General features: G+C 45.3%; 1 long non-coding RNA gene across 1 annotated transcript in view; it reads left to right on the forward strand.

Annotated features, from left to right (window-relative positions):
- The window catches only part of LOC120323126, an 88,950-nt gene extending 80,399 nt beyond the window's left edge, over window positions 1-8,551 (forward strand). The window contains exon 3 of the long non-coding RNA XR_005563307.1: window positions 8,302-8,551. This is a non-coding gene — a long non-coding RNA (uncharacterized LOC120323126). The remainder of the gene's footprint in view (window positions 1-8,301) is intronic.
- Window positions 8,552-13,218: the final 4,667 nt, after the last annotated feature.

Consider the following 13,218-nt stretch of genomic DNA (forward strand, 5'->3'; position numbering starts at 1 on the left):
GTGGGACTTCTGCTTTGCAGGGTTCTGGAGGCCTTGAGACCCATAAACGGTCTGGGGAATATCCTCAATATTCTCCATCCCATCTACAGAGCGGGTCTTTCTGTCTTCCCAGCAGTTTCCCATTACAAGGGGCATTTGTAAGCAGGGGATCAGGCACAGAAATGTTGGTGCTATGGTGCTTCTTGTGGGTTGTGAGGTGCAGGAGGAAGCCAGGAGTTGCTAATGGATGAATCCCAAATATGTGCACACTTCCCCACTGTGTTTGCTGGCAGCTGTGGATGTGCTGCTATCCATTAGGGAGGTGTGAGAATACCAGAAACCAGCTCTTCTTCTGAGTCAGGTAATTGTGAGATGGGGAATCCCGGTTTCAAAAAATTCTTTGAAACTGGCCCTTGACAAGTGCGGTTTGGCCAAGAAAATTGTGTCTACTCACATATCTTCATGTCTTCTGCTTCTGACTGTGGAATAGGTGTGTAAAAGATGGGGGTTTTGGTCAAAGCCTCTGTATGTTCGTGCTTAGAGTGGAGAAGCTGAAGCTGTTGGCACCTCACGATGTTTTTTTCATGCAAAGTAGCAAAGGAAATATATTTCTCTGTCATGCATATATGACAGTGCTATTTCATCCTTGGGTACCTCCTCAGTTTTGTGCTGGGTCACTGGCGGGATTTTTGCTCTAAAATTCAGACTTGGTCAAAAGACATAGCTGGATAGGAAAAGCTAATTTAACTGGGAAATGTGGTTGTTCTAGTATTTCCAGAAAGCACTGACAATTGGCACAGACTGCGACCCTCTTCCCTTGAGGACTTGTATGTACAGCATTAGAAAGGAGACCTCTTTTCTTGGAATAATGTCATATAAATGCAACCCTTCCCTTTCAATAATTTTTAATTATGTAACAGAAAACTAAACTGGAAATGTCAAGAGGAGTGAGATAAACCTCTTAAGGATATTTTGAGTGGGTTGGGCCTTTCAAATTCAAGCTGAAACGTTGCCAGGGAGGGGAGTCTGAAAAACTCTGACTAAAAAAAAACACCCCTGGAATTTATTAATCAGACTTTTTTTTTTTATTTTTCCAGAAAAAAGCACAGTTAAAAACATTAAGCTGTATTGAATAAGAACGTCTCAGTCAGCCAAAAGCATGAAATGAACCCTGTGATGCTATTTGAAGTATGTAGGTGGCAGGCGTAGAACTTTTATTTACCTTTCTACTCCAGTGAGTTTATAAAACAATTAAGAGGTGTGCTAGGAGTCATGAGATGAAACTCGGTCAATAGATAAAAAAGTCAAAATTGTTTTAAGAAAAAAAAAAAAGGAAAGATATGTAGGGAAAGGAATTGGTCCCTGTTGAAAACTGATGGAAGCTCCATCACTTGGATCATTTGAAACTGGGCTGCACACTTCACTAAAATATATGCTAAGGGAAACAGCTGTAGGTTTGTTCCCCTAGGGAAGTGCAAGGCGACCTAATATATCTTCTTAATTTCATTTCTAATTTCTATGCTTCAAATCATGTAGACAAACCTTGAAATATAACCTAACCCAGCCTGTTAATTCCTTCCTTTCTTCCTGTCTAGAGAGAGATGTTGAGTTGAAGGCAATTGCCCAAGATTTTTGACTATTATTTTTAGCCTGGTTTCCTAAGGAAATGAAGCTTATGTGAACATAGTGTCACTGCCTGCCAGTCCCTTCTCCTTCCTCTTCCCCCAGGAAGTTCTTGGCTAAATTTCAGCAAAACTTAGGATAGGGCTGGGGACTAAAAAGATATTACAGTTCTTCAAGATTTAACGATAGAGGAAGCTGTAGGGAGAAGGAAGTAGGTGTAGCACCATTACAGAGTCTGCATTGAAGGTTAACTTGGTTTTAGCATGCAATAGTCCACAGTGAGCTCAGCCCGGAGGCATAGGTCCCAGGAAACTGGTGGCCTTCTGTCAAGGCAGATTCATGGGTTAGCTGAGATATTGGCAGAGGTGGGGCCTTTTGGCTGGAGTAACTGGGACAGCAGCTTCTCACTGGTCACAACCCTGCAGTCACTGTTCCGTGGCTGCCTCTGCTGTGATAATGCTTTCCCACTTGTTTTATTGTCTCCCTGAGAGTGCTGGGGTGAACTCCTGGCAATGAGGCTCTGCCACATGGCCTCCAGGCCAGAAATAAGACCTTCTTCATTCTCTCAGGAGGGTTTTTTCCCCTAACTCCTCCTTTGAAGTCCCCTCACCCCAGGCCCGAGGAAGCTGATGTCATCAGAGGATGGGAGGCCCTGGCTCCTCTCGGCCAGTTCCCACCTTTGGAGGAAGGAAATTCCTTGGGGCAGTGCTGTTTATCTGTTGGCCCCCAGAGAGCTACACTGAGAAATGATGTGGCTTTCTAAAAAGCCATGGATTTTAGATTCCCCCCTCACTGTGCTTTCATTGTGCAGGTGGCTGCCTGGGGACCACTCACTGGTGGCAGAGTTGGAGCGCTGAAGCCTGGCGCCTTAATTACTTTTACACCTTGCTTGTGGAATTCACTCTGTAGAAACACAAAGCCTCATGCAAGCTCATTTCTGTGGGTTGATTAAGGAAGAAAAGCCCAACAAACAACCTCCCTCCGGATTAGTGAGGGCAATGAGCCAAGAAGGCAAGAAGGAAAAGGTGGGACTTGCTGCTCCAGAGGATACAAAGGAAGGGGCCCTGGCCACAGACTGGAAGCTGTGTTACAGGACTCTGAATTCATCAGTGTGTTGGAGAGGAGATCAGAGCAGGAAGGATGGAGAGAGTCTCAGACCATCTTACCTGAGGTTATTTACAGGTTACAGACAGAAGACTGCAGAAGGGGGCAGGGGAGAGGAATGCATCTCACCCCAACAGGTGCCCATTTGCAGTGAGGGGTGTTATGTACCTGGCATAGGGTTGTTCAGATTAACCTTCCCTGTGAGGTAGCTTTGGCTCTGTCTCTGGCTCTTCCTCTGGCTCTGCTCTGATTGTGTTGCAGTCAGCCCCATGATGACAGCACGTGGAAGCCAGTCTGAGACTACATCAGACTGACACGAGGCAAATATTAGGCTCAGCAACAGTGGGAGGGAAAGGTGAATTTCTTGAATATGTCCAGTGTGCCTTGTCTGCAGCCTCCAGGTAAAACCCGAGAGACCTTGTTTTGATTCCAGGTTAAAAGAAACACTTTCTGCCATTGCATCCCCAGAGTGTGGTGTAGCTATGACCTGGGATACCCATCTCACAACCCACTGGGCCCACAACCGGCAGGACCAATCTTTAGGCCCAACTACAAACCCCCACATGAAGCAAGAGCTTGCCATAGATGTGGGCAGCAGGTCATGTCAGAATCCCAGAATCCCATGTCTGGCTGAGGATCATCTCTGCCAAGAAACTCACTTTGCAGCCAAGAGGAAGCATGTCAGGCAGGAATGCCCTGTCTGATGCGCCCAGAGCAGCCAGAGCTTTCCCCTCACCACACTGTCTCAGCCTCCTTTTAGTTATTGAACACCCTGATCCTTGTTGTAGCTTTCTTCTCTCCCAGGTAAAGCCTTCAGAGAATTCAGTGTGAGGTCTCTCCTCTCCAGCAGGAGGAATGTGCTGACACACAGATATCACCGACTGGCAGCCTACGCTGGAAACACAGTTATTTTAGCCAAGAGGTTTCTTTTGATGGTGTAGTTTATCAGAGCTACCCAAATAAAATTAACTATACTAGAAAGAAAAAAGTAAATCCCTCCTTTGGTAGCACTGCATCCACACCAGGCGCTTTTGTTGGCATAGCTCTCTCTCTTGTAGGGATGATGTATTTGTTTTTTCACACTCCTAGCTGGCATAATTAAGCTTACAAAACTTCCTTGTGCAGAATAGTCCTAGCAGAAAAGAGGCGCTTCGATGCACCAGTGAGAATTGCTGTTGTCTTGAGGTAGGGCATTACATGTGCTTTCCACCATTGTAAAAGACTTCCCACAGTGCAGAGAAAAAAGTAATCCGAAAAGCTCTGGTTTGTCCAGTCATTTTTGTTGATCACACCTTGAGTGTGTGTATGTATAGAATTTGTTCACAAATTGCCATAGCATAGAGATTTGGGCATTGGTGAAACTAGTATGGAATTTACTTGCAGTTATTCAGCTGGATGAAGAAGTGTGGAAAGAATATCACAACCTGATGATCCTTTTTGTTTCAATCTGTTAATTGGATATGCCATGTAAAAAAGTCAGGAGCAATTTGTTGTTCTATGGAGCGTTGAATCAATGTGTTTAAATTATACACTTCCATTCATCTCCATTGGGTTGTACAAGTAGGGATTTAAAGTACTTTTGCTGAAAACCCAGTAGTGGCTGGTGAAGACGTGTTGTGGTTCACATCAGCAAGGGAAGAATAACCATGTGTGGGACTGGTGTGTTTGGGAAAGGGGTTGTCACTTTTTGTAAGGGGCAGAAAGTACTGTAGGAGAATGTCATTTATGGTGACAAGCAGATATGTTCCTGTGGGAAAAGCCAGCTTACAGGCTGTAGCGTTCTGGTCTGTGGATAAAGAGAGTCTCTTTTATGAAAGGTGTGAAAGGTGTTAAGAAATCACTTTTCCTGTAATCTAGAACCTTGTGTGTACTTTAGTGACATCCTGTGTTGAATGTCCCTTACCCAGCTGCATGATTTGAGATGAGGTTTTCTGGCAAGTAAAAATGGTTATTTCCAGTCAGAGCCCTCTAACCACATCACAGGATGTCCCAGGTTGTCCTTCCGATCCCTTCATTCCTTCTTTCCTTTTGTGTGACCCAGCAGTCCCATGAAGGCCACCAGTGAGGGCTCTGAGAACACCACTGGCACTCCACGATAGGCAGCATCAAGCCTAGAAGATACTGCCTGACTTTGAAGTTGAGTTGTCAGCCTTTGTGTTCTGAGACAGAGGGGTTATTTAGATAACGTGCTACTGGATGGAAAAAGTTTATCTCCCCCTTCTCAGACATAGTTGCAGACTAACTAAGTTATGCTCAGCATGGGTATTTAGGCTCAGTTCTGCAATATAGCGTCGCACCCTGAGGAATGGTGCCTCCCAGTTTGTTGTGATATTAATCTTGGAAGCAAAACAAAATCCTTTACAAAAGATCAATTTCGTGCATCTCCTTTGTCTTGGCAGAAGACAAATTGGAGCTGCAACATCTGTTTTTTTGAAGGGATAGTACTTTTCCACTCTTGGTTTTCTCTGGCAGCTGCGTGCCGCCTGAAAGGCTGAAGTCAAGTACTTGTCAGGGGTACCTCTGACACTGAGCAGGATAATGGGACTTAGAGATGGGCTTAATATTTCAAAGCACAGGGCAGATTTTAATTATCTTTGCCATTATTGCCCTCAGCCCACCAACGAGTGTGGATAAGCCAAGGGGAGAAATGCTGAATCACGCAAACACTTTCATTTAGCAGAAAAAAGCATTGTTAGAAGTAGTGGCTGAAAGAAGAATCCTAAAAAATTCAAATGGGAAATGAAATTTGAATGCTCAGAAGGGATGGGAATTAATCACAGGGGGGAAAATACCAAGGGAAGTGCTGGCTTTTCTCCATCTCTTGATGTTTTAGATGAAGATAAGTTGTTCTTCTGTAAGAGATGGAGAGATATATATTGGTCAAACATAGGCAATTGGCCTTGATTCAGGCACAACTGACTGAAATTAAAGGTTTTTTTGATATAAAGAAGCCAGACCAGACTCTTCTTTGTAGAGCTTTAAGCTCTATAAATCCATGATGTTAACTGTTTTCCCTACTTTATCTAAGGAAAAACCCAAACTGGCAGGTGATACAAGTTGCCCAAGGCCATATAAGAAATTAATGGCAGCATCAGGAATATAACTCAAGATTTCCTGGCTTTCTGCCTGGTTCCCTAGTTGTGCAGTGCTGTGAGATGCTGATGCTGCAGGAGAGAGGCTGAAGAACTCAGTGTCTGCTCCTTATCACTGCAGCTGCTGCCGGGCCCCTGTTCAGGCAGCCTGCACCCCTTCCTTGGCACTGCCACCATGTCCCAGCACCTGAACACGAATTCTCCACCAGCATTTGGGCACTGGGTGTGTCTGTGCTGCCTTGGCTCGCAAGGCTGGAGCAGGGACCTCAGGCTCTTCTTCATGCTGGGCAGCATAGGCAGACCTCCTCCCTCTGGGGTCACTGCCTAGCATCCTTGAAGCACTCCTGTGTCTGCTCACAGGGATTGCAGGAACAGGCAAAGGTCACAGCCAGGATGAGGGGCTGTTGCTTGGGAAAGTGAAAGGTTCTTCCCATGCAAGTTCAGATACAGCCAAACTGGAGTCATGATGCAAAAAAAGGATGACTGGGCTGAGGGCGGCAGTGGTAAGAACCCTGACCCCATGTCAGCAAATTGGCTGAATATATCCTTAAAAACACATCCTGCTGAATCCCCTTAAACACATTCTTCATGCTATTCAGGGGCTAAGGGCTTAGCTGAACCAAGGCTTGCGTAAATGGAGGTTTGTGCATCATTGAAGATATTATTTTTAAAAAGTCACCTATAATAGAGGAGATAAGATCAGCTATTTCCTCAGTATATCTAGAAATAAAATATTTTTTTTTCCAAGAGAAATAAAATTCTGAACATCAGAAAAAATCTACCAGGAAACGGTGTGTCAGGAAATTAGACAGACAGCATTTTTTTTGTGCTCGTGAGCTGATTTGACCCATTAATAGCAATTTGCCTGCCCAAATGTATCTTGGTGCTGTCAAGCCTGATGACTCTTGTGAGGCAATGTTACTGCCAGAAAGTGCATATTTGGGATGAGAGGGGAGGACTGGATGCCCTCAGAGACAAGCACAAAGATAAGCTGTGCCCAAGGTTTGCCCATGTTTGGGCTGCAGTTCAGCATGACCGTGGAAGTTCTGTCTGGGAAGTGACTGCTGTGTTTTAATCTTGGGATGGAAACATTGCAGCAGTAAGTGATGTAAATGTCGACTGTGGATTTTCAGTAGGGTATCTCATATACAGCCAGTACTGCAAACATTTAGCTCTCTTTATACCACCTACAAGCTCATGGGCACAAGCTCATGTCTTTTTAAGGAAGTCATTCATGAATATGTGAGGTAGGTCTCACCTTTATGTACTACCTTTGGATGTTTTAGGTTGAAAGTAATTTAAGATGTTATCAGATGGATCTCATCTCCTGTGTTGTGCTGGGACTGTGTTCCCACAAAGAAGGCAGCTTTTCTGTCCTGCTGGGGTGAGACTCAACCAGGAATTTATGTCTTTTTAAAATGGTTCTATCAAGTTCTGAACCTTTGAATAGGGTCCTTCAAAGGATTCTTTCAAGCAGTGTCTTTGAAATGCAATTCTCCCCTTCCCATTTTCCTTGAAGTTTCTATTCCAAGTTACTTCTAAACTTCAGCAGCTGATAAGAGCAGTCACAGGGGAATTGCTGGAGGGGATCTCCTGTCACAGAGGCACCTGTGAAAGCAGCAGGTGTGACAACCTTGAGTCACAACCTGGAGGTGGAAAGTTCTCATCTGTCCCCTTTGCTCAGAGGGGAGGTAAAGGTTTGCAGCTCTTAACAGGGTAAGGTAGGGTCCTGGTGCTCTCATCAGTGTTGTGCACCCCTAAGACATTCAATTTCCTGGTGGAGGCTCACAGATGATGGCATTTTAGTAAAGGACATTTGAAGATTTTCTTGGTTTTTACGAGATTCTTTAGGTGTGGAAGGAGATCTCTTTCCTGAATGATGGGGAAGGTGAAGAGAGATGTCAGGAGCTAGTGTGTGGTGGTGGAGGGGCTCAGCTTTGTGACTTTGGCAGGAGGGAGGACAGATGGGGATCTGAGGTCAGGAAGAGCCGGTTTGAACACCATCCTGGTCCCTCACAGTTTTAATGAATTCTGCCTTACCCATTACCTAAATGCCAAGAGAGACTAAACCTGTGGAAGTGGAGAATTAGATTGTCTGGGTAAATCCCACAGATCCAAGATGTGTCTCCATGGCACTGCTGAGCTGCAGCGTCCCAGACGGGAAGAGGGCAGCATATCCTCACAGGTCGAGAAATGCTGTCTTGGGCTGGAAGCTGCAAAATAAAATTACACAAAGAAGCTATTGAAGGCCCCTGTTTCTCAATCCTTTCAGAGAAAAAGCAACAGCTTTCTGTAAGCCAGTTATTCAGAAAGAGGGTGGTCAGGCTTTTTTCTTGGGGCTTTTTTAATTTAAAAATCAGGCAGAAAAAGCCAGCCTGAAACTGCTGCAACAAAAACAGGGAGCTGGTTTCTGTGGTGTGCTGGGTTCACTCTGTAGCCTTTGTCGAGTCATTTGTCTAGTCATTTGTCAAGTCATTTGTCTTCTCTCTTCCATCCCTACAAGCAGTAACAAACCAGGCTTGAAGGGCAAGATATAAAATCCTTCTGTGAAATAATAACCAGACACAACACTGTGACATGGATGTGGTGAAATTCCAGCAGACACGGAGTGAGGAGAGCTACATGGCTATGAACTTACCTGGCCACATGGTGGGAATGGTACCATGGAAATCCAGGGCTACCCAGGGACCATGGCGTGTGGATCCAAGAACTTAAAGGATGGGGCGTCACTTTCTTGGCAGCCTTCTGCAATTGTAGCCTGTGAAAAGGAGCGACAGGAATTGTCCCCTCCAGCTGGATGGTGCCATGCTGTGATGGCTCCAGCACCAGTTATGACCATCCCTGTCTTCTGCTTCCTTCAGCTCCTGGGAGACAGCAACCACAGCAGTGATATACTCTGAGTTAACTTCCGAAATCCTTCTGATGGAGTTTCCACGGCTCAAATTCCCCATAGCTCGCTGATGTGAGGTGGGTGAGGCCTCCAAAAGAGTCCAAAGAGAAACATCAGAAATCCCCAGAGTGGACCCAGTGAGGGCATGAGAAGGCAGAGAGCTCTGAAATGAGCCCTGCTACCAGGCAGCTCACAGTTCGGAGCTGTTGCTTTTCTAAAGGGAAAACTATTCATTTGAGCAGTAAATTAATGGACCTTATAGAAGAGATTGTCTGTCAATGCTGGCAGTGAAATAGAAATGGAAATATAGGTGGCATCATCTGGGCAAGGTCCAACTTCCAAATCCAGACCTGCAATCTCAGAACTTTTCAGGTTCGAGGAAATAGCTTTACTCCAGTTGTATTTGGAAAATAAAATATGCATTGGCTCATCCACAAGGATGCCTTTCGCTTCATCTGCAAGCAAATGCTTTTCTAAGGAAAAAGTGGATTTTGCCACAAAAGGAAATGGGAAATACCTTCTGATTATGGATATTCTCAGAGGAATGCTGTGAGCACTTGCTGTGCTTTTCCTTGTGGCCTAGGCAATAGTCCTTAGAGGTGGCCACAGGACCAGGAACACTTGATCTGTGTGGTGCTACAGGCAGTGAAAGAGGAGGAGTTATGGAAGTACTTGCAGCCAACACTACCACATCCTCCAAAGGGATATTTTAGGGAGCAGGGTGCTGAAATCACACCCATGGCTTCTGTGGTGAAAAGCAGAGAAACCATGACAGAGAGGTCTTATGTAATTTTTGTCTTGTAAGTTCAATTTCCATTTGTTGATATTTGTTTACAAATTAAACTACTGGTTTTCTAATTTTTCTCAAATCTGGATTTGCCAAACTGCTTGGAAAATGGCATGAACTTTTCTGATCATGATTGCTTCTGTGTGAATCCACTGGAGCTCTTGTTTGCTTGTTGTATATCTGGGGACAAAAGAAAAAGAGTGGCTTGGAGTGTGAGGAATTCACATTTCCCATTCTTGGGTGCCACTGAAGCTTGAAATGAATTCTATTATTTGATGACAAAATACCTTATTATCCTTTACCCATCCCAAGCCACACTTTCATAGTTCTTGGTGGAATAACCAGACATGTCATGGGCCAAATAAGGGTCAAAGCATTACCTTTTCTTTCAAACAACAGTGCTTCGACCCTGTTGTGTTCAGTGTTTTCATTTATTGCTCTCGAAGCTGAAACACATTCCAGATGTGATTTGCAAGGGCTGCTGCAAGGTCATAGCCAAGTGGAGGTGCTCTGGTTGGCCTGCAGTGACCCCGAGGTGTCCAAGGGTGGGGGGCCCTGCTCCCTGCTGCCACTCTGGGCCGGGGAGCTGTCACTGTAGATAAATCCTGACTTTTCCTTCCCTGAGAGGGGCTTCTCTATCCTTCAGGGAGAGAAGAATGTGGGGGTTTGCAGGCGCCTCTGCCATCACCTGGTTCATTTCTTGATGAGTGTGATGAAGGCTGTCCCCAGGACAGCACAATAAGGGAAGTTTGTGCCTTGTGGAAGGGACAACAAACAAGACAAATGAGGTCTGCTGTCCTAAAGAGAAGCATTTGCACACTGTAGCATGGCTCTTTTATTCTTGTGAGGGATTTTCTTCTATTAGATGAGTGAAAAAAGTAAAGAAAGAAGTTGCTTCCTTGATGATATCATTCACCTCCCAATCCTTTAAGCTCACCAGACCCAAGTAATGACGCTGGTGTCTATTAAAAATAAATAGCTGTTTTTTCTGCTACTGTTCCCTCAGGACAAATTCAGGCTTAAGGCATAAATTTCTTTCTTCAATGTGAGCCAAATTTTCAAAGGTCCAAGTGCAAACAGGAGTGGGTACCACGGAAAACCCAGCTGCAAATTCCAGTTACCAGAAACACTCACGCAGGTGTCATTTCAGCCAGGCTCCTGGTTTGCACAGAGCTGTCACATCCCTGGCTGTTTGTGGGGCTGAGGTTTAATCCCTCCTCAGCAGCTCTAAGGGTAACGCATATTTTCTCTGCTGGATAAATCAGCAGAATCCTCTTCTGCAGGCTGAGGTTTTGGGGACCTGCCTAACAGGACCCACACTCCTCAGGCAGGGCTAAGGTGCACTTAACTGTGCTGGTCGTCAGCCTCTTCTCAGAGGACCTGTCACAGGAACTATTTCTGCAGCTCTGGTGTCTAAATAATGCCATGAACTTTTAGGAACACCAATCACGGTGTTGTTACTTAGGTATTTAGAACACCTTGAAGGATTTTTTTTTCTTTCAAAAACTTGTCCACTTGCTCTTTGAACCCATGTAAACATATTTTTTCTATTACATCACATGGCAAGGAGTCCCACTTCTTCCCTGTATGTTGTGTGCATAGGTGTGTCCTTTTGCCTGATCTGAATCTGCCACATGTAATCCCCTTTCAATATCAATGTTTTCAAACTGGAAGACGGTCAGAAGTTTCCAAGTTTTGGGCTAGCTCACAAAATCTGGAGTAAATTCTGCACAGTTAAGCCACAGCTGGGGATTTTTTTCTGATAGTCATGCTGCAGCATCAGCTTGCTGGGATGAGTAGAGGAATCCATGAGTTATTCCTGCTACCTAGCAGTTTTTGTCTCCCAATACAGTTTTCGTTTCTTCGATCTCACACCAATCTCCAGCTGAAAAAAACCCCTACGGGCCAAAAAGCATCTCTGGTTGTTCTATGTAAGCCATGTTGAGAGTCCAAGGTCAGGAGAACATCTTACCACACCTGATGACTGTGGACAAATCCTATCCAAATATCTGGCCATTTCAATCTGGGTTTTGCTTTTTTACTTATGAATCCAGTCTTCATTCCTATGAAACTGATTTTTTTTTCTCTTTTTCCAACAGTCCTGACTCTGATGCATTGAAATGTGACAGACATACAGCACTGCTGGTGTTGGAGTAGGGTCCCCAGGTGATTTCCATGGCAGTCTGGCACTGGTCAGTGATGTGGCTGCCAGCTCTGGGCTCCTCCTTGGGAGACTCCTGGGCTTTACTGGCAGCCAGGCACTGCTGGGTTTTACCCTCCTGGGTCTCTTCCATGTCTGTCTCACCTCTCCCCTCCCCCCTCAGGGTTGCTCCCTGCAGCACATTGGCGAGTTCCCTGAACAGTTAAGGGTTCAACTGATGGGATGGGAGCAGGGAACGGCTGCGACCTCTCAGGAGTGAAATATGGCTTTGTGTCTGCAAAGAGGTTAAAGCTGCTCCCCAGCAAGACCAGCGGAAGGAAATGCCCTGTAGCTAAGTTTCATTTTGGTGTACAGTATGAGAACATATGCAACCCATTACAATAAAGCCCTTGCTGGAAAATGCCTAACCTATGCACTGTAAAATGTAATTAAGAGATTCCTTAAAAACACTGTTACCAACCAGTATCAAGGAGTGGATAATGAGAGGCTGCTTTGTGTAATCCAACCCTTTATCTTTAGGCCTTCGGGCTGTCCATGGCCAGGGTCTGTCCCCTTGCTGTTGCTGAGGTCTTTATTACAATAGCGGGTGCCTCCAGCACCCGCTAAGAAGTGTTCAGCCTTCTCTTGTAAAGCTCACCGGCTCCACTACAGCTTCCTAATGGATACAGCTGTCAGTTCCTCAGACAGAGCAGCCTGCTGTGACCTTGGGGATGGGGTTTCTGCAACCATTGGAGGGGCAGCACGCAGGGAAATGTGTTTAGCCCAACCAGGCACTGAAGGATACAGGTGATGTACTTAGGCTCAAAAGAGAGATGAAGGTGGTTTTTTCTCCACCAGAACAGAGAAGGACAGGGAGAAACAGAAATGCTGGAGGTTGTCTTCCTCTGAAACCTCCCCAAGCCCAGAGTCATCTTCCTGCTACTTTTGCCAGCTGACATTAGCTTTTCCAACATGGATGGAAAAGGCTCAAGTTCTTTCCTCAACAGCTGCAAGTGAGCATCTTTCAGAGAACATCATCTCTCAGGACCGTGTCAGAGTGGTGGAGTCTGACCTAAGCAGTTTCCCAGTTTAGCAGGCAATAGCAGATGCCTGGCATGACATGAAGAGCGCGTGTACCATCCCTGCAATCATGCAGAAACTTGTTTGCAGTAACTACACTTCTCCAAATGTGTAAACCAAATAAACTATCCCCTGCTGATGCATGGGTACTCATGTCATGAAGTCTCCATTTATTTTTGACCTTTATTTTGGTGAGGTTGGCTCCAGTGCAATAACTACCTAATTCCTGTGTGCCCACATGAGGACAGACTCCAGCTCCAATCTCCTCACCTCGTCCCACTGCTGTTCTTCAGAGCCTGTGAGGGACTCCCTCCCTCACAAACCAGACAAAATCACTTACAGGAATCTGGAGGTTTTCTATGTGGTCTAACACATCCTCAAGCCCCACCTGAAGTAGGCAGGTAAGGTCTACTTAGCTGGAACATTCTTGGCACTATGGGTGGACATATGCAGAGACTTGTTGCTGGCAGTGAACAAGGGCAGGGTTTTTTTGCAGGTCAGGTGACCTACAAGCACTCTTATT

Source organism: Pipra filicauda, unplaced genomic scaffold, assembly GCF_003945595.2.
Source record: "Pipra filicauda isolate LSUMZ 115617 unplaced genomic scaffold, ASM394559v2 scaffold19_size4547281_pilon, whole genome shotgun sequence".
NCBI classification, from domain to species: Eukaryota; Metazoa; Chordata; class Aves; order Passeriformes; family Pipridae; genus Pipra; species Pipra filicauda.